Source organism: Trachypithecus francoisi, unplaced genomic scaffold (assembly GCF_009764315.1).
Source record: "Trachypithecus francoisi isolate TF-2019V2 unplaced genomic scaffold, Tfra_2.0 Lachesis_group20, whole genome shotgun sequence".
Taxonomy (NCBI): Eukaryota; Metazoa; Chordata; class Mammalia; order Primates; family Cercopithecidae; genus Trachypithecus; species Trachypithecus francoisi.
The window spans coordinates 43915328-43943031 of record NW_022681466.1 but is presented as its reverse complement, the minus strand read 5'-3'; the positions used below and the strand labels follow the sequence as shown (position 1 = coordinate 43943031).

At 39.9% G+C, this 27704-nt stretch overlaps 1 protein-coding gene across 4 annotated transcripts in view; it reads left to right on the top strand.

The window, feature by feature from the left end:
- The first annotated feature begins 2149 nt into the window (after positions 1-2149).
- TANC2 (tetratricopeptide repeat, ankyrin repeat and coiled-coil containing 2) overlaps positions 2150-27704 on the top strand; it is a 476614-nt gene continuing 451059 nt past the window's right edge. For all 4 annotated transcript variants that reach the window (XM_033184063.1, XM_033184062.1, XM_033184061.1 and 1 more), the window contains exon 1: positions 2150-2657. The gene's annotated coding sequence lies outside the window, so the exon portion shown is untranslated. The remainder of the gene's footprint in view (positions 2658-27704) is intronic.

Below are 27704 nucleotides of genomic sequence, written 5' to 3'. Positions count from 1 at the left end.
AAGAACAGCAACAACAAAAAAAGCCCCCATTTTTTTAATATGTGGAGATTTGCATAACCATAAAATAGCCAGATTTAGTGCTTATAAAATTGTGTCAATTCCATATGGCAGAGTTAAATCTATCAGCATTTTATGATGCTCCACATTGAGCACCATAATTTCTAGGGACTGCCACCTGAACTAGTTTGAAAACCAACATTACACCCCTGACTGCCTTTTGTTATTTCTCGGAGATAGAATGTTATTAGTCGCAGTGAAACTCGCAGGGAAAGGCTTAAGATACCAAGTGATCTTAAAAATAAATTTAAAAAGACTGAGAATTAAATAGGGTAAATTCGAGGATAAGAAGGATAACATTATAGCTCCTGTTTCCTGAGTCCTTATTGTGTAACAGGCTTTGTGTTAAGTATTTTCCAAAATTTCGTTTCATCTTTACATCCATCTGTGAAGTAAGTATTAATATTACCCACGTTAGACAGATGAAGAAGGGAAGGTCCAGAGACCTGTTCAAGGTCACATAGCAGGTAAGTGTTGTGTGATACTGAGATTCAAACCGAGGTTTTCCGACTCCAGTGATGATGACATTGTAATGCTTCTTTGTGTGTAAGTGATTTTAAAACACTGACATGAAGCGCACAGATCTTTTTGCATATGTATACACCCCGGTAACCATTAACTAGATCAAGATACTGAATATTTCCAGCAAACCAGAAGGCTCGTTCCTGTCTCCTCTCAATCAATTCCCCTGTAAGTAATCACTGCCTTGTCTCTAACATCATAGGTAGATGGGTTTTCGTTATATTAATCTAACTTTCTGGAGTTAACACCAAAAAATTCCATATGTCAGCCTTTCACCTTGCCATGTTAGCTGTACTATTCAAAGCTGCTCTAGCTCTGACTTTGCAAGCATTCACTGTAAAGAAGAGCTGTTGGATGGATATGTTCATGTCCAATTTCCTGTATTGTTCTGAAATTAATACTAATTTTTGAAAATTGAAGAAACTCCTGGATGAAGTGCTACGGGATGCGGTAGATTAAAGCGCTGTTATCAAACAAACCTCTCTACCTTGGAAGCTCCACAGAGCTTCCTTGATTGATGTAATTTGGCGCATCTATTTCCGATCACGGCATCTGATTAAGAAGTTGGATGACCACGAAAGGTCATTTCAGTTTATGGAAGGGAAGGCGGGCCAGGCAGAGTTGGTCACGGTGATTGCTTCGCATCGTCTTGTAGCACGCGAAGATGTTTATGTCCTAAACATCTTCCACAGTCGACTTGCTGTTTTATGATAGGAGGGAAAGAGTAGAGGCAAGAAGATCTAGGTGGAGGGTGAAATATAACCTAACATAGTTCGACGAGGCATTAATGTGGTGGCTTTCCCGCCCTTGCCGACCAGCTCTTAAAACCACGTTACTTCTTAGCCAACCTGGCAGTGACAGAAGCAGCGCCACGACTTTACCTCAGGCTTGCAAGCTGTGGTTGGTGAATTTTCAGCCATTATTCTAAATAAGTCTCGGTCTCCCCACCAACCCCACTGTTGTTTTGTTTTTCTTTCTCATTCTGATTCTCCCCACAGCCAACCGTGGCCTTTTGAAGCCGTCTACAAACTACCATTGAGAATTCGGGAAAGAATAACTGACACTTGCAGGCTTCAAGGACTCTCCGAGTGATATGTGCCTGAGGTGACCGAAGTGGGGGAGATCTAGGGGAGCGTTCCGGTCATCAAAGCAGGAGGACAGGCCCTGAAATGGGCGCACGTGACAGCAGCAGCCACCTCGAGAGTGACATCACCCCTGGGGGCGGAGCCCAACTATGTAGGGCCTTGTCAGTTACCGAGCTTCCTCCCCGCTGCCCCTCCAAATGCCACCCACAAGTCCGAGCCCCCCGGGGATACCAGAAATGCCAGGACATCCCAGAGCGCCAGAGCCAGGACCCCTTCTCTCCGCGCGGAGGAGGGTTGCGCCCCCACTCCCTCTTCCAGCCGTTCCCCACCCCCAAGCTGTGGAAGGGGCGGGGGCGCGCGCGCTCCACCACGCACGCGCCCCCACGCACGCGCGCTCCCTCCGCGCTCGCGCCCCTCCCCACCCCGGCCCAGAGGGGGCGGGGCTGCGGGCGGCCTCCGAGGGTGCGACGCCCCCAGCGCGGCGGCGGCGCTAGCGAGCGGCCGGCCGGGCGCGGTTTGCTGGGCGCGCTGCTCCGGCGGGGCCCGCTGGCACAGCCGCCTCGCGCGAGCCGCCCGCCCGACGGGGGAAGCTGCGAGCGCTCCGAGCGCCCGGCCCCGGGCTGCTGCCGCTGCCCTCCCGCCGCCACCGCCCTCCGCGCCTCCTTCGGGCGGCCCCGCCCCCATTCCCATCCCCCTCGCGCTCACCTCCCGGCTGTGCCGCGCGCTAGGCGGAGCGAGGCGCCCGCCGCCGCCGAGCCGAGGGGCTGGAGCTGGCCCCCGAGCCGCCGCTGACAGGAGCACCGCCGCGGGCTGCGCTCGCAGGCTGCGAGGCCCCGCCGCGCGGTTCCAGGGTGCAGACCCGCCGCGGGGCGTCGGAGGGCTGCGAGGTGCTCCGGGAATCGCGGGCGGCGCCGGCGGGCGGCGCGGTCTTCACAGGAGACCCCGAGGACTGGGGCTTGACCCGGAGGTGCAGAGAGCCCTTCAGAGCGGCAGGTAAGGGGTCCGGGGAGCAGGGCGAGGAAAGGTCGCTTCAGTGACAGGGTCGTTCGCCTCCACAGCCTCGGCTCCGGGGAGAGGGGCGGGGGCGAGCGGGGAGACGGCGAAATGGGCAGCGAAGTGCCTCGGTGTCCAAGGCGTGGGGAAGACTGGCTCCGAATATGACACCAAGGCGGGCTTCAGAGGCGTCTGGGGTCGCCACTTGGCTGTCACCGAAGGTGTCATGGAATTTGGTACCTAGAGCGTCTCTGGATGACGGAGACCAAGGATAAGATGCGAGGCGGATTGCTAAACGTGGCAGGGAATGTGGTGCAGAACGAGTTGCAAAATGTGCCCCCAGAATGCAGCATAAAAGTAGTTGTGAAATGTGCCAGGTAAAGCACAGGATGGGCTGGCCTGTGTGGCTTTGAGATTCATGGTCGAAGTGTTATTAGCGATATTAATAATTCCTTTGGGAAAGGAGGTGCAGCATAATAAAAGATTGATAAGGCTTATTGCTAGATATTTTGCCATAGGAAATCTGGAGGAGCTGTGATAAGCGATTTTTCTTTGAGATAGAGAAAGTAACCACGTGAAAGAAAAAAAGCAAATTGTGTCTGGCTATGAGATGGGAAAGAAAAAATAGGGCTAAAATAATTCCAGGTTTTGCCATCAGCGTGTAGAACACTGGTACAATTGTAGCCAGTCTTCAGTTCCAGGTGTGGAATGTTTAGAATGGTCTTCACAAAACATAAACAATGATAATTAACATTAGGAAGAAGGTTTGGTGTTTCGGGTGTCTTTCACTCTCTTCTCTGATCCTCTCCAGGTAAAGACACAAAACCCCAAACGTCTTGACCATAATTATGAGTTCAAAATCATTAGGCAAAGGGAAGTATTTTTCGTATGTGCTCTTTTCCTGATTTTTACACAGGTGAAAATATCTGTAATGAGGAAAACAAAACAGTATGGTGAACAAAAGGGATAGATTTTCAGGCATTTTAAGGGGTTTGAGCCAGTATCTATCACAATGGTTAATTACAGAGAACGGCAGTAGTAAAATATTCTTGTATGTTCTTGGTGTTGGGATGGTGAAATAAAAAGAATACAGTAAATTGGCATAAAAAGCAACAACGTGGATACTGTCAGTGGAGTGCTTCTTGCAGCATTTCCCAGGTAGATAGATCCTTTTAGGGATGTGAGCACGAAATAAAACGTTAAACCTTGTCTTTCTTCCTTTCTCCTGATCCCCTCTGTATCTAGATATTTATGTCTCTATATAGATTTATGTACTTGTATATTATACATACATAAGAAATTACCCACAGGCTGCAAAACATTTTGACTTCCATTTAAGAACATCTGTTTTGAGAGGATTGTCAGAACATAGCTGGAATTTCAGAAGTAACAAAAGACAACTCCGTGATCTATTTAATGTAACTTATATGTATTTACAGTGAGTGTAAATATACTATATAACAAAAGCAGAAATATGGAAATGTGTTCATTAGAATGTACTTAATTATGAGATTTTAATGTTTTATGTTATAATTCTTGTAAAGAAATGAAATTACATGTGTGAATGCTGTTCTCATTATAGTAATTTGCCAGATAATCTGAAAATTCATGCTGATTGGATTTCCCTTAGGTCCAAATTCAGCCATTGGGGGATCATTTGCTTCAAAGACAAAAATGGATTTTCCTTGTTGATTGATTTTGGGTTTTAGTCTTTTCTGTAGGTATGTCCCTTACCTTGAGACGCTGTTGGGGCTGAAGAACAGAGGAAAGGGCCAGAGGAGAATAAAGAGAATTCTGCTGGGTCTTCCTGTTTTGTTCTGACTGTAAGCCATATGTACTGCCACCCCCTACTGTCTGTAGGAAGAGGTGTTACAGAGCCCGATTCTTTTCTTGTTATCACTGCCCCCTTGTGTAAGGGAAGAAATTGATAGTTGCACTCGGGGAACCAGTCCTCTCAGATTGTTCTTGATAGAGTAGTTTTGTAGATCTGTGAATCACCGATTTTCTTCAGAGTTGAAGGGCTTTAAACTTACAGTTAATCAGGCCTCAGATTTGATGTCTATTTTAAATATAGGTAGCATTTCATGTTAGCCAGGAAATCACATTGCTTAAGAATGTTTTTGGTACGTTCAGGAAGAGGGTGCAATACAATTACTACTACATTCTTCCCTTATTGTATGCCGGGCATTGGTTCCAGGACCCCCACATATACCAAAATCCATGCATGCTCAAATCCCGCAGTTGGTGTGCGGAACCATGTATAGGAAAAAGTCGGCCCTCAGTATACTCGGTTTTTGCATCCCATGAATACCGTATTGCTTGAAAAAAATGTGCATAGGAGTAGACCAGCACAGTTTAAGCCCATGTTGTTCAAGGGCCAGCTGTACTAGTAGTAACAGCTCACATTTATGTAGCACCTATTCTTTGCCAGTCCTGTTGTACATTGTTTTAATCAGTTCCAACACCCTGTGAGGTATGCAGTTATTTCCGTTTTACAGATGAGAATCTGAAACACAGAGAGGTTAAATAACTTGTCCAATATTATATAGCTGAGAAGTAGAAGACCTAAGTTTCCATTTAGGAATGCTAGCTCCAGAACCTATGCTTCTCATCAATATGCTATATTGCCCTCTCACTCAAGGTAGTATTGACAAGGCATGATTAAAATGCATGTGCCCATCATAAAGCAAGTGCTATAGATGTGGATAAACCTGGACAACTCACATAGATGTTAAGTCTGCATATATACAAAAGATACAGTTATTTGCAGTGTGAACATTTCTCTTTAGGAATTTGTTTTTTAATTTATTTCTGGGATTATGCATAGAGGAGTATTAGTACTTTTTATGTGGTTAAGGAAATATTTGTGATGGTGGTTGATTTTAAGGGAACTTTAGAGGTAAAAAGTTAATTTCAAGTAAATTTAATATAGTGTGTGTGTATAGATAGTGTGTATATACACATTCACACACACACACAGCCTTTTTAAGAGCACCAGTAAACCTTTACTGCTTACTTTCTGTAGGGAAATTAAGGATAAATTATGGTATTTTCTTCCTCATATTTTTATGATCTCTTTTTCATTTATATTAAAAAGTACCATAATTAGCACAAATGGATTAGATGCCTATGTGCATTTTACCTCTAATGTCAACAAATGTTTGTTCAGATTTTTCTCACACTTAAACATTGTTTTATAAGATATTGGCCACATATTACAAAGTATTTATAAAAATGTGTAAAATATAAAGACTCCACAATGCAGCCAACACTTACATGCCTTTTACCCAGTTTAAGAAATAGAACATTATCTTTCACAATTATAATAGTTATTTTCTTCTCTTAGCCAAATCGCTTCTGCCATTCTTTTTCAACAGAAACCTTTCCTTATTGTGCTGTGACTTGCATATCTCATGTAACCAAACACTTCCCTTTTTATATACATGTGTTGATATGGGAATTCAGTATAATCTACTGCTTATGGCTAAAACTTACTCAGCATATATGCTTACGTAATTTAATATATTTAATAAATTGTCATACACTCAGTTTGCTTTGTATTTGTACTGGTTACTGGTTGGTAGTTCATTTTAGCATACTTCACTTGTACAACTTAATTTGGTTTGCAAATTAGGATTTTACTAACATTGTTAAACATTAATAGGTTATTTCCCTCTTCCATCATGGATTCTTGACTGTCCCATGCTAGCTCTGCTTTTTCTTTTCTCCCCCATAACTGCCTTTGCTCTTTGAGTATTTCCTAAATGACTCTGTGTGAATTATTTTGAATGGAGAGGGAAAGAGACCCTAGAAAGGAGTATACTAATCCAGTCGTTTCAAACAGGACTATTGGGGTAGCTGGTACTGATTGAATAGATGGTAGAACAAGTGTGCATGAAAGAAATGCATGAAAATCCTCTCCTTGTCATATTTCTTCCTTTTACAATATAATTAAAATTAGATCTGAGACACTCTGATTGGGCACACTAGTTGAATATTATTGGATTGAACTTACCCAGAATCACCAGTGTTAGCTGGGATGTTTTTGCTGACAGTACAATATGCAGATTTTAATTCAAGGAGGTAGAACAAGCTATTGCAGAGGGCTGTTTACTCTTCTAGTACTAGTCTGATCAAGGCAACAAATATTATAAAATAGTTTGGAAACTAGTTTAATTATTTGGACTTCTTTTTTTTCTTTCTGAATGAATTGAGACTCAGCATTGTTACATTTGCTTAATGTACCTGTAGTCATGAAATGCTGTGATTATTCTGAGGGAAAGGCACTCTGTAAATATACTATACAAATAAATGGTTTAGACTTCGTTGTAATACCACGAGAACTACCACTTGGTTTCTTTGAATAGCATCTTCTGTAGTAACTTGCATTAGGTGAAGATTGTTTAAGATGAAAAAAGATGAGTTGAGGAGCTGTGTAATGGTGATGCAAAGTGCATATCCCTGATGAGTTTCTTGAAAAGGTCACAGAGAGAAATAGGTTAAAGAAGAGCTTAAAGACTAGAGCTGTGTTTTCCCACTCAAGCAGTCTCCTTCTGCCCTTCCCCTTCCCTTTCTTTTCTTTTTTCAAGACAGGATCTCACTATGTCTCCCAGGGTAGAGTGCAGTGGTGTGATCTTAGCTCATAGCAGCCTATGTCTCCTGGGCTCAGGCGATCCTCTCACCTCAGCCTCCTGAGCAGCTGAGACTGTAGGCACGTGCCACCACATCCAGCTAATTTTTGTATTTTTTGTAGAGACGGTGTTTCACCCTGTTGTCCAGGCTCATCTCAAACTCCTGGACTCAAGTGATCCACCTACCTTGGCCTCCCAAAGTGCTGGGATTACAGGTGTGAGCCAACTGTGCCCAGCCATTTTTCTTTCTTTCAGAGCAGGTGTCTTTAACCCCTGGGCCATCATGGCCTGTTTGGAACCAGGGTGCACAGCAGGAGGTGAGTGGCTGACCGGCCAGCATTACCGCCTGAGCACTTCCTCCTGTCAGATCAGTAGCTGCATGAGATTCTCATAGGAGCTCGAACCCTATTGTGAACTACTCATGAGAGGGATCTAGGTTGTCCGCCCCTTATGAGAATCTAATTCCCGATGATCTGAGGTGAAACAGTTTCATCCCCAAACCATCTCTGCCCCACAACCCCCTGGAAAAATTGTCTGGAAAAACTGGTCTCTGTTGCCAAAAAGGTTGGGGACCGCTGTTTCAGAGGACCTTTTGCTTTGCGTATTTAAGATTCAAGGTAATATTAGAGAACAAGAATTTTGGGTCTGAGTTTTAGAAGGCTAAAGCAGGTTGTGCAATTAGTGAAAAAAAGTAGTGAAAAAAAGTCTCTGGGACCTTTTTTTTTTTTTTCTAGAAGGGTCAAAGTAACTATAATACCGTAATTTTTTCTGGAAACAAATTTATTAAGTCAGTTTATTTTAAAAAATCTTTATAAATAATGTGAAAGCTGTGTTTGTGGATGTGTCGTGTAAGTTTTTTTTTTTTTTGGTGGGCCACACATGGAGTATCTTGTTATGTTCAGTCTCTGTTTTCCCTTGAATAGTTGAAGGTAAACATTACTAAGTTTAAGAGGCAAAATAATGATGTTGGTGTTTGATTATGCCTTTTCTTCCCCATAATGTCAATTTCTGCCTTTACTCACTACTGGTTTATACTGCATATTAAACTCCTTTCTCTGTTTATCAGAACTTAAGAGTCTCATGTCACTCATTTAAACTGAGTAGTTGCATTATAAAAATGATCTTGTTGGTGTGTTTTTTTAAAAAATCCAATTGCTGAGGAAACACTTTTAGTGTTTTTGTCAACTTTGCCTACCTTTCTTCCATTGCGTTGCTTCCAGAGTGATCTTTCTAAATGGTCATTTGATCATGTCACTTTTTTCTTCAGAACCTTTCATTGGCTCCTCATCACTGAATGGATAAAATGGAAACTCCTTAGCAAACCATTTAAGGTCCTTAATGATCTAGTCCCTGCCTCCTCTGTAGACTCATTGCCTGCTACTTCCTTCTTCAAAGTGCTTTAGCGATAGTAAACTGCGTGTGGTTCCTTAAGTATGTAGTCTTCTCTTACCTTTTCATGCCTTTCTTTATGAAGTTCTTTTTTTCATGGACTACTCCTGCGCTCTCCTTTGTTCTCTGGGCAAACTGCTTCACAGCCATCATGCCTTAGCCCAAACAGTGTCTTCTGAGTGAAGAAGGTTTTGCTTACTCCCCCAGGTGGGCTTGGGCACGATGTTCTCCATCTATTCTCCCCTTGCACTTGGTATATATACAGTTGTCACCACTTTTTTTTTTTTTTTTTAAGACAGAGTGTCACTCTGTTGCCGAAGCTAGAGTGTAATGGTGCCAGCGTGACTCACTGCAACTCTGTCTCCCGGGTTCAAGTGATTCTCCTGCCTCAGCGTCCTGAGTAGCTGGGATTACAGGCATGTGCCACCATGCCCAGCTAATTTTGTTATATTTTTAGTACAGATGAGGTTTTGCCATGTTGGCCAGCCTGGTCTCGAACTTCTGACCTCAAATGATTGTCCCGCCTCGGCTTCCCAAAGTGCTGGGATTACAGGCGTGAGCCACCGTGCCCGGCTGTAACATATTTTAAATATTTAATATGACTGGCTCGTCACTAATGTGTGGTTTTTTTTTTGTTTTTTTTAAACGGAGTCTAGCTCTGTCACCCAGGCTGGAGTACAGTGGCTGGATCTCAGCTCACTGCAAGCTCTGTCTCCCAGGTTTACGCCATTCTCCTGCCTCAGCCTCCCGAGTAGCTGGGACTACAGGCGCCTGCCACCTCGCCTGGCTAGTTTTTTTGCATTTTTTAGTAGAGATGGGGTTTCACCGTGTTAGCCAGGATGGTTTCGATCTCCTGACCTTGTGATCCACCCGTCTCGGCCTCCCAAAGTGCTGGGATTACAGGCTTGAGCCCCCGCGCCCAGCCTAATGTGTGAGCTTTTAAGCAGGCGCTGTGACTTTTCATCTTTTCAGCCTCAGTATTGTTAGTACATAGTAGGTGCTCATTATCTACTTATTGAGTAAGGATTGTTGACAGTTATCTCGGTTATGCCTTTGAAACGTCATCTGTTATTGTGGAGTTAGAGGGAATTTTAGGCACGAGGAGGTAGGTTTAGAGAAATATACATATACACACCATCTAAAATATTCAGAGTAAGTCCTGGACTGTAACTAAAACTAACCCTAAAGATAAACCAGATTTTGTTCTTTTTTATGTTTCCTGGTGGCAAGAGGAAGATGAGAAGATTCTCTGTGTGAACTTTAGCCAAATGATTTTCTTTGTACAATGCCAAACTGTAGCCAAACTATAGCCCATAGACCAAATCCAGCCCATTGTCTGTTTTTGTATGACCTGCAAACTAGGAATGGTTTTTACAATTTTAGGCGGTTGAAAAGGTATCAAAAGAGAAATAATACTTCGTGACATATGAGAGTTAAAGGAAATTCAAATTTCTTTTTTTTTTTTTTTTTTGAGACAGAGTCTCGCTCTGTCGCCCAGGCTGGAGTGCAGTGGCCGGATCTCAGCTCACTGCAAGGTCCGCCTCCCGGGTTTATGCCATTCTCCTGCCTCAGCCTCCCGAGTAGCTGGGACTACAGGCGCCTGCCACCCCGGCCAGCTAGTTTTTTGTATTTTTTTTAGTAGAGATGGGGTTTCACCGTGTTAGCCAGGATGGTCTCGATCTCCTGACTTCGTGATCCGCCCGTCTCGGCCTCCCAAAGTGCTGGGATTACGGGCTTGAGCCACCGCGCCCGGCCAGGAAATTCAAATTTCATTGTCCATAAAGAAAGTTCCATTGGAACTTAGCCATATTCACTTGTTTACATATTGGGTATTGCTGTTTTTGGGTACAGCAGCAGAGTTGACTACTAGTTGCTATAGAGACCATATGGCCTGCAAAGCCTAAATATTTACTAGCTAGCTCTTTAGAGAAAAAGTTTGTCAGTCCTTGGTCTAATACATAGCCTGTGCCCATTAAGTGTTCATTGAATGTCATGAGTTGGAGATACACCAGCTACTTTTTTGAAGGGCTTTGCAGGGCATAATTCCTTCTATTTACTGAGAAGATTGGCCACTTTGCTTTTGTAATGATTTATCTCACAGGTCCCTGTTGTACCTCCTGATGACACTCTTATTATGTCTAACGCTGAATAAGACTCTCACAAAGTTTTAAGATTCTATTCCTTTTTTTTCTTAAAAAAAAAGAAGTATCCCAGGTGGAGAGGAGTTTGGAGAACAGCATGTAGTAGAATGTTTTTCTTTACTCAGATCTCAGTTTCTCATATACATTTTTTGCAGTAAAAGATCATTGTTATATTTTTAAAAACCTTGATTTTGTATATTAGTTTGTTAGGCAGACACCTTGGGTGTAAGGTTTAAGAGTTGAGTTGGATTAGTTTTGTTGGAAAAACGGGGGAATTTTTGTGGAGTGTATTAACATATTAATTCATTTAAATATTTATTGACTACTGTGTATAAGTTGTTAATTTTACTACTATTGTCTTTCACTTGGGGATGGAAATTTCATATTCTTCCTTAAAAGCTAAAATTGTAATTCAGAGTCCTGTGTCTTACATATTTTTTTCTACCCCTAGGAAAAATATAGTTCAAAAAAATACGTAATATCCTATTAATATTTGCCACTTCCCTAAAGTTCAGTAAGCCAATATTGATAGATTTTACTGTTTTCTTTATGTGGCAAAGTATTATGAAAAGCAAGGCAGTGATTGATACATTCCTTTTCATAAATATCAGCAAATGTTACAGTCATAAAATTCATAAAGAAAAGTATGTAAGCAATAATAGTGGAAACCTTTTGTTATTCCGAATGGATGATCTTTGAACCACGTAGCCATTCTTATTTCCTTGTCTGTAATACCATGCTAGCATTATCATATGATGACATAACTGATTAGAAAGATTGACAACATTAAGCAACATGGCCCCTGATTTTTACTGCCATGGAAATTCCCTGGCTAATCCAGCCTTGTAAGTAGATTGTAGTTATTGAACTTGGAAATGAGAGTGGGTATATAGAGATTGTGATTTAGTCTTTTTATGCTTGGAGAATCTGCTTCAAATCTCAGATCTCAGGAAATTCTCTCTGCCTAAATGAAGGTAGTCACTTCTTAGCCCTTTATTCCTAATATTTCACTGGGTGGAGGAATCCCACAATTTCTAGTTCTGGTTGCTGAAATTTGATAAGGCACAGCTAGTTAGGTTGTAGGTTATAGAAACTTGATAGATACTTCTTGTACTCTGTAATTCCATTTCTGTTTAAATTCCATGGAATCCTCTAGGGTACCCTGGGATTGTGACTTAGTGTGGATGAATGTAAATAGCTTTACTAGGCCTATGGAATGAAGACTTATTAAAGCACATAAATAACCATCCAACCACATACACCCAAATTCTGCTTCAGGATCAGAGAATCTTAGCTTTTCCTTTTTCGGGTTTTTTTTTTTTTTTTTAGAGAGATAGAGAGACTTTGTTTGAAAGCTGTTATTCAGACTTTCCTATATTATAGGATGACAGTTCTGTTGCTCAGTTGTAAGAAACCTAGAAATTCCAATGATGAAACCAATGTATATTGGAAAGAATATGACTTTATGAGTTTTGAATCATGAAAATGGGTTTGAATTACTGCTCTGTCACTAATTGTGTGAGGGGCCAAAAACCTATCTCACAGGGTTTTTATGATGATGAAATGAAAAAATCTTGGTGAAAATCCTTAGGACAATGTCTAGTACTTAATAAATGGTAATTTTTATTAGCCTGTGGAAAGTATCCTAGATTTTTGTTTTTTGATATATTCCAGCTCCTCCCAATTTTTTACTGGCGTTGTCACTCCAGCTTTTCTTTATTATCTTGTCTTGATTTTGTTTTCAGCCTTGCAAGGCATTTTAGAAACCCATGGTAGTTTAGATACTGATTTATTTTATTTGTATCCTTAAATTTTCTTTTGTGAAGTATTTGATAAGAGCTGAGAGAGTTTTTGAATAACTGTAAACCGAAAAACTCAGATACTGCTGGGCCTACTCCTATTATGCGTTTTTTTTGGACTATTTCTTTTGAACACTATGAACTTGACAAGAATTAATTTTAATCCTTTCTATAAAATCTCAAACCTTAGTGTTTCTTGAGATGAGTCCCTTGACAACTTTTTTTTTCAGTTTGATTATGTAAACATTTTTAACTTTTACAAATATCTTTTTTTGTGAATAATAACTTGAGCTTTGCTTCTTACACCCTTACCCCCAGCCAGTGCTTCAGGTTGACAGCTTTTTGTAATCTTTCTTTTTTAAAACATTGTATGTGACAGTTAAGTTGGACTGCTTGGAGGGTTTTTTTTTTTCTTTTTTGATATCTACCTACTTAATAAAAAAAAGGGCTTATCTATTTACAGTGTAAAATAATATATTGGACAATTTTACCCATTTTTCTGTAGTATAATCAGTTATTTAGAATCTTGTAAAAAGTAAAGTAGAGATTCGTCTTCAAAGAAACTTTCCTCCCCGTCGAATTAGGAATAAATAGTAAGTTCTCTTAGAAGCAAAATTTATTCAAAGACCTGTGCTAACATTCTTAAATATCTACTAGCTGTAATTAAAAAAAAAATCAATGTAGTTTATATTCTTAACTCCCACAACTTAGCCTAAATATTTGCCCTGGCATGCTTATACTGGTCTAAGCAAGCATTAGGTCATAGGCTATTCCTCTTATTTGGAGGTATTTTTACCTTTCTTAGCATTCCACAAGTTACTTCCTCCTTCCTTTGTTCTCCTCTGCCTTTGTCTCTTTTAAAAAGTTCTAAGTTACTAGCCAATTGGGACGAATACAGAATGTGAGGTCCCCTTCCAGCCAATGAAACCTCTCGGACATGCAGTAAGATGGACGCGTCAGGTTATAAATGACCTTGCCTCCTTTGTTCCGTGTACTCTCTGTGGCAAAACTGCTGGCGAGTGTACCCTTTCTGCAGAAAGTAAAAATGGCCTTGCTGAGAGAATTAAATTTATGTTTGAGTGCTATTTCTTTGCAGCACCAAGGAACAAGCATTCTGTTTCTAAATAAACATTTTTTATATATAACAATCTCGTTGTTCCCTAAGCTTCAATTATTTCTGTAGCACTTTGTCAATTTCTGCTTATCTGTGTATCTTTATTATAATTATTGAATATTTTTATTTAGATGAACTTGACTCGTTTTTTTCTGTTAGTTTCATCTTTAGTTTTCCTGATCTTTATAAACTGATAAGTTTGTGCTAGTTATAAAATAAAGAATAGTTCATCCTGAAGACGTTTCACTTAATGCACTTGGGAAAGACTACTTTTATGCAACTCTATTCCAGATTGGATTGTTTTGAACTTTAAAATAACTTCGTATAATGAGTCTTCTCCTTGCTTTAGATAATTTAATTCTGTTTTTGTCTTTGGATATGTTAAACGTAGGCGTTTATTGGTTGTCAACAAATGTTGATTGTCATTACTTATAATGGGCAGCTGGGGTATTTCTCCCCCATCCCCTAACATTCTACCTATTTTTTTTTTAATTACAAAAGTAATACATGTGCTTGCAGCCACTGAAATAAACTCTAGGAGTCAATAAAGAAAAAGTTAATATTTTCCTCTCCCTTCGGGTTTCTCACTTCTCTAGTTATACTCCTTGGAGTAGCCAACATTAACTAACACTTCGATGAGGAGTATTTTTCAATGTGTTTCTCTTTGCTCAAAAATATATAAGCATATACACATAAATATACAGGCTTCTTGTTTTTCTAATTAAATAGGGATCATATTTATTGCTTAGTAACGTGCATTATTCATTTAACCATATATCATGGCTATCACTTCAGTAAATGGAACTCTAATTAATTTTAAAAAGCTGAATAATATTTTGTAGTACATTGTACCATAATTTATTGTTATTTCCCAACTGATGGACGTTAAGATTATTTCCTTTTTTTGCTATTATAAACATTAATTCACTGTTATAACTAGAGAAGCAAACATTTAAAATAAAGTATTAGCAAAATAAATCCAACCACATATTTTAAAAGGTAATATATTATGATCAAGTAGAGTTTATTCCAGGAAGGCAAGGACATTATTAAAGGAAATTATTAAAATGTTTTATAATAACCCATTCTGATATAAAAACTATATGATTATTTCTCTTTTTGGGGGGACAGTTAGGGGTTTCGTATTATATTTATACAAAATGGCATAGGGAGATGCCTACCCCTGTGGACAGCAGTCCAAGTTTTATACAGTTCTTTGGTCTTAAAAGTTGATAGACAAAAGTGTTTATTCTGGAGTCTTTGGAGGGGACTCTATGGATCCTGTGCCTTGACCTTGACCTTGTTACTGGCCTTTGGTTGCTGAAGCTTAGTATGTTGGCAGTATGGACAGCTGGGAAAGAGACTGGGATGGATAGTGTGGGTGATATCCAATTTAGGGCTGGCGCCTTTTAAGAGTACCAGTTTGATTGCTTTGGGCTTGATGAGCACCTGTTGGCCTCTGTATGGTGCTCATTGCCTTGGAAATGTTGGCCTGAATCTTTTTGAGGACTTTTTTGTTGTGCTTGTTGGCAGAATTATGCATTCCTTAGAATCTGAATGTCTTGAAGCCATTTCTGTGCCATTTTCAGGACTGGTCTTCTGTGATACTGTTCTTGGATTTGGCTATATCTGTACTGCTGGCTGCAACTCTGGGAGTGGTGGAGACATGGAGCCCCATGTTGATTTCAGTAGATGCCAGCAAAGCATTTGATAAAATTTTGGAGTAATTTCTTTAGGATATATGTGGCGTAATTTCCTAATCCTTACTTGAATGAAGATGTCTTTTATCTTGATTAGTGAAAGGTGTCTTGACCAGACATAGTATTCATGGATCATAATCCTTTTTTTCATACAGCATATACAAGTTATAACACTGTCTTCAAGCCTTTTGTGCAGATGAAAAGTCTGATTCTCCTGTCTTTACAAGTGTCTTCTATACATGCAGTTTTACCATCCTTGTATGCCCTGAGCTTTTCAGGTTTAATCTCATTGTATACTTTATCCCTTTTATATCATGAGAAACCCAATGCTGCCAGTAACTCCTGTCTTTATAGTTCTGTGTTTCTGTCTTTCTGACCCCAGTTTTTTCTCTTTTTTTGGTCTTATTCTTTAAAGTAAAGATCTTTTATCTTATTTTGCAATAGCATGTTAACAGTTTTGGTATGTTATATGGGCTGTCTTTCTGGCATGCCTTCATTGTCCGTAGGGATGTTATTCTACTCCTATTCTCTCATTTCTTATACTAACAACTTTGTATGAGATTAACCATGATACTTTTCTGTGACTCATTTTTATTTGAAATAAATTTTAAAAATATTTTAGAATGTGGCTGGGTTTAGGAAAGCATTTTCTAAATTTACAGAGCTTTCTCTTCTCTTGCTTTTCTGTAGTGTTAGTCAGGAGAATGGCGTAAACCCGGGTGGCGGAGCTTGCAGTGAGCCGAGATCGCGCCACTGCACTCCAGCCTGGGCAACTGAGGGAGACTCCGTCTCAAAAAAAAAAAAAAAAAAATGTGGTGAGGCAGGGCATGGTGGCTCACACCTTTAGTAATCCTCACACCTTTCGTAATCCTAGTATTGGGAGGCTGAGGCGGGAGGATTGCTTGGGGCCAGAAGTTTGGACTAGTCTGGGAAATAAAGTGAGACTTTGTCTCCACAAAAAATTTAAAAATTAACTGGGCATGGTGGCACATGTCTGTGGTCCCAGCTACATGGGAGGCTGAGGCAGGAGGATAGCTTGAGTCTGGGAGGGTCTAGGCTGCAGTGAGTCGTGTTGGTGCCACTGGAACTCCAGCATGGGCCATAGAGTGAGACCCTGTCTCAAAATGAATGAATGAATGAGTGAATGAATAGCAGCTTGCTTTCTGAGATTTCCTGGCCTTATTCTCCTTCACTAGTTTGGCTTGAACCTTCTCCTTCCTTCATCTCTCTTGTCTGACCCCAGTTTTCACCACTGTATGACTCAGAAACCTTTTCTTTATGCCTTCTGGAGTTTATTGTCAGTCATCTGTACAACTCTATTTCTTTTTAACCTCTTTTCTAAACAATACCTCGATTTCCTTGCTCTACCTGAAACTTAGCTCTCCTCCTGAGGGCACTCCTTCTCTTGAAGAGTTCTTTAGTGGTGGCTCCTCCTATTGGGAACAGAGACGTTCTGTTTGTTACTTATTGCTGCATCTAAACTTCTTCTGGGCTGTCTCCTACTGCTCCAGTCATGTAATTATTGGTGATTTCAGGATCCATACAGATGCTTTTCCTATAGGTTGTCTGTAATCTGAAAATCTGAAATCTGAAATACTCTAAAATTAGAAACTTTTTGAGTGCTGATACGACAACTCAAAGGAAATCTTCTTTGGAGGGTTTCGGGTTTTCAGATTTGGGATGCTCAGTGATACATATATTCTAAAATATGAAAAAAATTTGAAATCGGAGACACTTGTGGCCCAAAGCATTTTGGGTAAAGAATACTTAACATGCGATATACCCTGGCTTCCTGACTTCCTCTCTTCCATTGATTTATCCTAGCCATTCAACTCTGTGGCATATCCTATGCAGATGCTTTTAAACCCTCAGGGCATCTGCATTAACTGGGGAGCTTTGAAAAACTGTAGATGCTTAGGACTCACTCCCAGAGAGTCTGATTTCTTTATGAGTTTCTGACATTTTACTCTCCACCTACCACCTCCTATTTTTCTGGCTTACTTCTGGTACCTAATAATCTTAAGTCTTTGACCTCACTGGGACTTTCTCATTTGCAACCTTTTCTGTTCCATTGTACCCTCATATCCTCATTTCCTTTTCCAACTAGCTGAGTTCCCAAAACCTGTCATTACACTTGCTTTCCTGAGTCTACTTTCAGCCCTCTTCATGATACAAAATTCATATCATGAATTTCTAATGATAATTCATTAGAACAACTGATAGAACAGGAAAGAACTGTAGGTTTGATTACAGCTTTATTCTTTCCGAGTTGTTCTTGCTTGGCCAAACCTTGATGAAAACCAACTCCATCTGTTTTATACCTGTGTACTTATAGGTGAATATGGCTTGAGCAAACAGCTATGTTGACTTTCAATTCTTGGCTAGTACTTAATGACTTTAAATTCATGGTTTAGTGCTGCCCAGCTGTCTTGTTAACTCTAGTTCTTTCATGTTTCCATTGCTTAGATGATTATATCGTTCCCTTGCATTCACATTTTCAGTATTTCTTTTCCATCTTCTGTGTCAGCTGATGACCTTGTTTTCTGTTTCATTAAGAAAATAGAAATAATCTTCCCATCACCTGCATCTTTACCAACCTTATTATGAAATAACTGTCTTTTTCTCTGTTGATGGTCATTTCCTCCAGTTGTCCATTAGAACCTACCCCTCCTCACTTTCTTAAGGATATATTCCTGTAATTCTTCCTCTTTTCTCCTTTTCAGCTTTTTTGTCAACATAACTTTCAGATCACTAGACCTAGAGACAGAGTAGGTGTCCTCATTACTCCCCATTTGCAGCTTTCAGATTATTCTCCTTCTTTCTTACCTGAAAGTCTCTAGCTTTGTATCTCATGTCATCCAACTATATTACCTACAACCTCCTGTTGTTGACTGTATCTCCTGGTTCATTGTAGGGCATTCCCTACAATGATTCTGGTACTGACTACCTTGAATTAGGCCAGACTTCACAAGTTAAGGGCACAGTCCTCCATAAGACTCCTCTTCAAACACTAGCTGCAAACTTGGGGGATTTCAGAGGCACCCTCATTTTTGAGCAACTATCCAAAATTTAGGGGTTCTTGCTACTCCCTCACATTTGATAATTCATTAGAACAACTGATAAAACAGGAAAGCACTATAGGTTTGATTACAGCTTTATTGTATCATAAAGGATACAAATCAGCATCATCCAAAAAGAGACACAAAAGGCTGGGAGACTCCTAAATGTGAAGCTTCTGATGTCTTCTCCCTGTGGAGTTAGGATACATCACCCTCCTGGCACAAAGATATGTGGCAAATCATATGTCGTTTACACGGTGTCCACAGTCTTCTGTGGCATTTCATATGTAAGCATGACTGATTGAATCATTGACCACGGATGGAAGTAAGTCTTCAGTCCCTGCCCCACCTTGGTCAGTCTCATATGGGTCAGAATCTCAACTCTTTAATTATGTGGCTGGGTTCTCTGGCATATCCAGCACCTATCCTGCATCATTTTATTACCACAGACTATCTAGGGACCTACTGTGAGTCATCTTGTTAGCATAAATAATCAGAGCTCACCATGAATAACAAAGACTCTCCAATCACTCAGGAAATTCCCAGGATTTAGAGACTACCTTTCAGGAACTGGGGACAAAGGTCAGCAAAATTCTTTATTACACAGGATTCCCCCTTCATACTTAAAAAATTAGTTCTCTCCACCTTACCAATACTATTTATAATGTTAATTCTTGGTAATTTTGATCATGTGGATAGTTTTTCAACATTTTGATCTTTCTTTTTTTTTGTTTTGAGATGGAGTCTCACTCTGTCGACCAGGCTGGAGTGCAGTGGCCGGATCTCAGCTCACTGCAAGCTCCACCTCCCGGGTTCACGCCATTCTCCTGCCTCAGCCTCCCGAGTAGCTGGGACTACAGGCGCCCGCCACCACGCCCGGCTAATTTTTTGTATTTTTAGTAGAGACGGTTTCACCGTGTTACCAGGATGGTCTCGATCTCCTGACCTCGTGATCCGCCCGTCTCCGCCTCCCAAAGTGCTGGGATTACAGGCTTGAGCCACTGCGCCCGGCATGATATTTCAATCCTTTGAATTTATTTCATTCAGTGATGTTGTCTTCCAATTTACCTCAACCATTCACTCCCATAGTCATACCCTAGATCTTGACTAACAGCTGCAACCTCCCCATAATTTCAGTTTCATGCGTCCCAACCTCTGACCACCGCTTGGTATCTTTCAGTCTTTCTCCCTCTGATACCTTGACTCGAATAATCCTTTAATCCCATCAGGACCTCTAATGCATTGTTGCTACCACCATTTCATGCTGTCTTAGCCTCTTGATGTCCTCACTTCCTTCCTTATTCAGCTTAAATCAATCATGATTATCCCAGTACATACCCCTTGACACCATTTTCTCTTTCTCAATTCATTGTCTTTGCTGAACTAAAACCACATTTTTGCTTAAATCCAATCTTTCACTTTTTCTTTGCCTGTACCCGTAAAGTTGAATGTGTTTAGTGAAAAACACACAGCCCTACTAATTGGTTTCATTTAAAATTCATGATCACAGACCTCAAATGGGACCCTAATGCTGCCAGATAATCATGCCATATATCCTTAGTCTAGGAGGTGGGAGAATGGGTGGATGATTATTTCACACTTTGCCCTCTCGTCTCACACTTCTAGTACTTACTGACATTCTTTTTCTCAGCTAATGACATTTCTTTCTACTTTACTGAAACAGTTGAAGAGAACTTCTGTAGAGGTCCACAGTCGTATCTACCGTTTGCCAGCATTTACATGCACATATTCTAATAGTTACCATAGAACTGTGCTCCTTCTATCTATAGACAACTCTTTCATTTGTTCACTGGCATATCCACTCTTGCCTACTCAAGAACATTGCTTCAGCAATTCTTCCCTCTTTCAGTTTTTTTTTTAAATCTGATTCCATCTCATCAGCATTCACATCTGTCATTTCTTCCATGTTAAGAAGAAAAAGTTATCTTCACTCCACTTCCCTTTCCAATTACTACTCAATTTCTCTGTTCCATTTTGTAGCAGGAAGAGTGCTCCCCTAGCCCCAGCTGACATCCAGACTTTGTTAAAAAGGACATGGTCATGGCTCCCCCAGTGGCAGAGAGATCTTTACCATGCTATCCTGGCAGAATTTTTTGGAAATCTGCCCTCCAGAACTTGCTGGAAATCTACTCTGCCAAGGAAAGTGATTACAAGTAGAGATGTCTCACTGAAGGTGTGCCATTACAAAACCACCAGAGGCAGGGTTCTGGGAGAAGGTGCTGACCTGTGGGTAAGCCTACCTCCTATGCAGTACAGGAGCAGGACATTGGAGAAGCTGCATGTGGTGTAGCAAGCAGCTTGATGCTGTAGAAGCCATTTGTGCTGCAGGAACCAAGTGCTGGAGAAGCCATGCACACTGCAGTAGCCTGCTGAGCAAGCACAGTGGAACCTAGAAACAAAATCCTTGCCTCCTGCAAAGTCTCTCTAGTGCCTTGTACTTACAAAGCTTAACGTTAAGCCGAGTGGCAAAGCAGAAATATTTAAAGGGCTCAGATCTCTTTTCTCAGAGCAGGCAAAAAAGGATGAATTTGGAGCTGAGAGGCAGTAAGTTATTAGTGAAGGTCTCATTTTCTTTATTCTTTCCAGCCTCCCTAGGTTTGGGTCCTATGATAGCCATTTTGTATAAAAGAATAATAGAGATGGAGGTAAATAGTATTTACCTCCAGCAAAGGGTGTGCTACTGCTTCTGTCCAGTAACTGGAGTGGGAGGCTGAATCAATCTGATTTGTTTGGGGACTTTGTTGTCACTTTAGTTTATTTCAGTCCACCATTGGCTTTGTGTGTTTTGAGGGTATAGTCAGAACTTTTTCATCAAAAGGAGTTGGTATCTGTACTGGCAACTTTTCAGAAATCTCTTTGTGTTTTATAGCTGAATCCCCAGCTTTCTTTTTATTTTATTATCATTTTTCTGTATTTTTGATCCTCATTTGGTTGAAAGCTCTCAACTTTCTAAAAGGAGGAAGCTCACTCTCTGTTACAGCTTGGCTGCCACATGTTTTTGATTTTTCCTTTCTGTGTTTATTCTTCTAAAAAATTAGTATGTACATGTATATTTTCTTATTTCCTCTTAATTCCTACAGAAAAGGTGGTGTACTATAATACTCTTGCATTTTGCTTTGTTACTTGACAACATATCGTGGAAGTCATTTTATATTACTTTATAGAGATTTTATTCTTTTTGTTTTTTTACAGCTATATAGTACTCCATTATGTGTATATCCTATAGTTTATTCAGTCAGTGTCCTATGTTTGGGTATAGGAATGTGCCCAAATGTAGGTTTCCAGTGTGTTGCAATAAAAAATAATACTGTAATGAATAATCTTTTGTGTACTTCATATTGTTGGAGTCCTTTCTCTCTTGAATCCCTTGCAATGAAGATTTTACCCTCACTGTAACAGAGAAGCTGCTCTTATGAAGGACTTTAGGGGCTTCCTGTGCTAAATATAATAGTCAATTCTTTTTTTTTTGAGACGGAATTTTTTGCTCCAGTGGCTCACGCCTGTAATCCCAGCACTTTGGGAGGCAGAGGTGGGTGAACCTGAGGTTGGGAGTTCGAGGCCAGCCTGACCCACACGGAGAAACCCCATCTCTACTAAAAATACAAAATTAGCTGGGCTTGGTGGCGTATGCCTATAATCCCAGCTACTTGAGAAGGCTGAGGCAGAAGAATCGCTTGAATCTGGGAGGTGGAGATTGCGGTGAGCTGAGATCACGCCATTGCATTCCAGCCTGGGCAACAGGAGCAAAAAACTCCGTCTCAATTCTTAGTCCTGTCTCATATGAACTCAGTCTGCAGTCCTTGGATAATCTCATTCAGTCTTACGTCTTTGTTTACTGTCTATGTGCTGATAAGTCCCAGATGTATATATCCAGTCCAGATTTCGTTCCTAGATTTCAGAATCATATATCCAGCTGCTTACTTGACATTTCTGCTTAGATGTCTTACTGACATCTTAAACCCATTTGCCCAAATTGAACTTCTCACTCTCCGCTTCTCTCCCCCATCTGTTTTGCTTGCAATCTTTTCCATCTTTTTGATAGCAGCTCCATCCTTCTACTTGTTCAGAACATTGGAGTCATCCTTGATTTCTCATTTTCAGTATCCATATCCAGTCTGTCAGGAGATCTATTAGTTATGCCTTCAAAACATACCTAGTATCTGACCACTCCTGACTACCTCCACCCTGGTCTGAACTACTATCACTTCTCTCAGATTACTGTAACAGCCTCCTAACTGCCTGCTTCTACAGTTTCTTTTCAACACAGCAGCCAGATAATCTTTTAAACATATGTCAGATCTTGTCTTTACTCTTCTTAATACCTGCCTTATGACTTTCTGTCTTGCTCAGAATAGAAACTGAAGTTCTCACAAGAACTAATAAGGCCTACATATTGTGGCTTCAGTCCTTGCTCTGATCTCATTTACTTCTACTCTGACCCCTCCCTTCTGTCCCCTAATGCCCTGTGCTCTAGTTATACAGGCCTCTTGCTTTTCCTTGGGCATATGCTCTGGCTTCAGACCTTTGCATTGACATTGACTGTTTCTTCTGCCTGGAATTATCTTTCCCCAGTTATCTGCATAGTTTACTTCATTACCTTCTTCATGTTTTTGCTTATCCTGTTTAAAGTTGCAGCACTCCAACCTCCTTTCCCTCAACCTCCAATATTCCTGTTCCCCTTCTCTGCTGTATTTATTTCTTCCTGTAGGGCTTAATACCTTCTGACTTACTGCATTTTTACTGATTCGTATAGATTCTGAGCTCACTACAAGCAGGGACTGCTGACTCGTTTTTGGCTATATTCTTAGTACCTAGAATAGTGCTTGGCAGATAGTAGATAATTAATAATTACTTGTTGAATGAGTTCAAGGAATTAAATAGTCTTCTCTGAAACTGAGAGCTCTTTAAATCGTAAGACCTAACTCTGTTTTTTCCAGCTTAGAACAAATTTTAGCATGCCTCAGTGCTACCTGGAGGGCTTGCTAAAACACACTTTGTGAGACCCCATTCACCAATTTTTGGTTTAGTATATCTAGGTGGAGCTGGATAATTTGCATTTTTAACAAGTTCTGAGGTGCTGTTGATGCTGCTGCCCCAGAGACCACATGATGAGAACCATTAACTTAGAAGAAGTTTTGTCTTGGATTTTCACCTCCATTTGCTTCTCTTCTCTTTGAAACTCACATTGGGATTCCTAAATCTGTCCTCTGAGTTTCTTAGCTTTGCTCTCATGATTTCTATTTTAAACATAATTTCCCAAATTTGTTTTTCTGAAATACGAATATACTTCTAAATAATGACCACTTGTGATTTTTTTTTTAACTTGGAAATAAGATTTTTAATTCCAGAAACACTTCTATGTATATTAATTGGGCCTCCTTAAGAATTCTCATTTTTTATTTACAGTTTCTTCCACGTTTTTCATTGAGTTTTATTTTTATAACAGCCAGCTATGTTGGATTTGTTCCAGCTATGTTACAGGGTTTGCTCTCCTTTTAGGTTACTGTGTTCTCTTAAATGGCATTCAATTTTTTTTTTTCCCTTTGAGACGGAGTCTCGCTCTGTCGCCCAGGCTGGAGTGCAGTGGCAGGATCTCTGCTCACTGCAAGCCCCGCCTCCTGGGTTCACGCCGTTCTCCTGCCTCAGCCTCCCGAGTTAGCTGGGACCACAGGCACCTGCCACCACACCCGGCTAATTTTTTGTATTTTTAGTAGAGACGGAGTTTCACCATGTTAACCAGGATGGTCTTGATCTCCTGACCTCATGATCCACCTGCCTCGGCCTCTCAAAGTGCTGGGATTACAGGTGTGAGCCATCACGCCCGGCCTGATTATTCCTTCTTTTAGTCCCTTTAAGGCAGACTGTTGTCTCTGGAAGTTGTAGACTAGCATTCATTGAAGATTGCATGGGAATTTTTTGTTTTGTTTTGGGCTGTATTGGGTCTTAATCATAAATTCTTTTAAGGAGCAACTATGTGAGAATAATGGTACGCCAGGATTTTGTTACATTTAAAATTGGGGAATAGAGAGTGAATATACCTAAATACCATAGAACTTAATCAATGAACTATCTTATTACAATGTGGTGTATATACACAGTGGGATACTACTCAGCCTCTTAAAAATGAGGGAAATGATGTCATTTGTGACAACATAGGTGAACCTGGAGAACATGATAAGTAAGCTAAGCACAGAAATCCAAACAACACAGGTTCTCACTGATAGGTGAAATCTACAAAAAATTGAACACATAGAAACAGAGAGCAGAATGGTGGTTACCAGAGGCTGAGGAGTGGAGGGTATGGGGAAATGTTGGTCAAAGAGGGTACGGTGTTTCAGTTAGGAAGAATAAATATTTGAGGTGATGGATATGTTAATACCTTGATGCAGGATTCAGTCATTCCACATTGTGTACATGTATCATAACATCACTTTGTACCCCATAAATAAGTATGATTATAAGTTGTCAGTATCTAACAAAAAATAATTTTGAATTCAAAGCAAATACCTTTAGTTTGAATTTATAAATTAGTAATTCAATTTACCGTTTTTGAGTTAATTTTTTCTTATAAATTTAAATTCTGCATTCATAAGTCCCCTGCTTTTTGAGATTCTGCTTCTCTTTCTGATAACCATAGTTAATCTTCTGCTGTTATCCTTTCAGATTTTTTCTGTGCAGTTGCATTAACATTAATGTACATATAAATATGTATTTAATCTATTATGCATAAATGGATCATACTGTTAATACATGTATTCTGTTTTGCCCTTTTCACTTCATATGTTTTAGAGTCTTTTCCTAAGTCCATATATATAGCATTATTTCATTAGTTTGAACCCAAACAATGCTTGTAGTGAATATCATTGTAACCTTTTTTTTTTTTTTCTTATGGAGAAGCGAGTCTTGCTTTTTCACCCAGGCTGGAGTGCAGTGGTGCAATCTTGGCTCACTCGAGCCTCCACCTCCCGAGTTCAGGTGATTCTCCTGCCTCAGCCTCTTGAGTAGCTGGGACTTCAGACTGGTGCCACCACGCCCAGCTAAGTTTTGTATTTTTAGTAGAGATGGGATTTCACCACGTTGGCCGGGCTGGTCTGGAACTCCTGATCAGGTGATCTGCCCGTCTTGGCCTCCCAAAGTGCCGAGATACAGACATGAGCCACTGCACCTGGCCCATTGTATGCTTTTTTTAAAGGATAGATTTCTAGAAGTAAAACTCCTGGGTCGAAGAGTGTCTTTACTTAATTTTGGTAGATATTGCCAAATTGCACCTCTTCCAAGAAGGGCTGTTCTAGTGTACATGACTACCAATTGTATAAGAGGTCCTGTTAGTCTCTCATTCTTTTAGTAGATATTATGGGTTTTAATTTTATCAACCTGTTGAATAACAAATATATTTAGTTTGACTTTTCCCATTTTTTAGGAAAGTGGAGTACCTATCTATATGTATCAGGGGGATCATTTGTATTTTCTCTTCTGTGAATTTCCTGTTTGGATGCTTTGCCTCTGTTTTTATTATGTTGTTGGTTTTTATTGTTTTGTAGGAGTTCTTTATGTAATTAGAGTAATCCTTTGTTGTTTTAGTTAGAGGCACTTTCTCTTGATCATTTATTTGCTTGTCTAGTTTTGGGTACGTTGTCATTTGTCTTATGGAGTTTTAAGTTTTTATATGTGTAAGTTTGTAATCTTTTCCTTCAGAGATTCTGGAATTTGTATCTTTAGGAAGCCCTTCCCCTGTAGATTTTAAAATAGTTTCAAGGTTAATTTCCTGAACTGTCTCTCACAGGAGTTTGTAGTGATTCTTCATTTTAATCACCTCCATAGATTTCTATAAACTGAAAGTTTTGCCAGAAGAACATCTGGAACAATTGCTTTCAATGTTGTGAATGCATGTGATGATTACCAGAAAAATTGGTAAAGAAAGTAAGATTTTAATGGATCTTGCAGGACTCATAAGGAGAAGGAAAGGGAGAATATTTAAGAGGAGGACTAGGATAATTTTTAGAGGAAAGATTTAAGAGGGTAATACCTTTTCTTAGGTGGTAGGAGGGAGCTGGCAAAAGTGTAGGTTAGTGGGGTTTGAAGTGTAAGTAGGTTAACTGAAACTTTGCCCATGAAGCTTTATCCCTCTCTTTTGTATCCCCAGTTTTATTTTCTGACTCTGTCTTGGTCTGTTCTCACCCTTTCTCTGCCTCTTTCCCTGATTATTTTATTACCTATCTATTCTAACTACTTTGCTTCATGTTATACTCTACTCATCTGTATTGTGATCTAGAAAATTATCTGCGTAATATTCTCTTTTACAGACTGTCATTTTGTAATTTAAAGTCAAGAGTGCTGTTATTAAAAAAAACACTTTTTCTTTATCTTCATCTGATCCTTCATAACTCTCCACTTAAAATTTTACTTTGTCTGAAACAGAATTCTTAGTTCTCCTTTTGTTTATTCCTCCCTCAATCCTCCCTAATTTTGACCTCTATATTCTATCTAATTTCTAACAGCTATCTCAGATTTATGTAGTTCATTCCATAGCATTTAGGGCAGTAGCTTGCTTATTGTAACATGTAATGTTATATACTGCATTGCATTAATTATGCTGTAAATACTAATGAGTGAACATATAAGCTGTCATAATGTTCAGCTAATTGCATTTTTTACTTCTTTCTACCTCATCAAGGATACCTTTCTTGATTAAAGCTATTCATTCTCTGATCCTCTACTGATAGAATTATAATCTCAATGAATATAATACACATTTTTAAATAATGGTGTTTTGTGTGTGTGTGTGTGTGTGTGTGTGTAACATCCTGCTGTTTCATTGCTTTACTGATGAATAATTTAACATGACTTTACTGATGAATAATTTAACATATTTTGTTAAATGAGAAGTCTTGTGCAATAATTGCTTTTACTGATCTGAGTGTTGGATCTTTTTTCTCTAGGTTCTTTTACATACATACTGTGTTAGGATTGCATTCAGCTGCATGTAACACAAACCAAAGTATAGTGTTTTAATCAAACAGGATTTGTTTTCTTCAGGCAACAGGAAGTTTGGATGTAGGCAGTCCAGTGTTTATGGAAGTTCCACAATGCCATCAGTGGCACAGACTCCTATATTTCTTCTTTGCTGTCCTTTTTCTTTTTTTCTTCTCTGCTATCCTTGAGGGTGGCTTTTGCCTTATGAGTGCAGAATGGC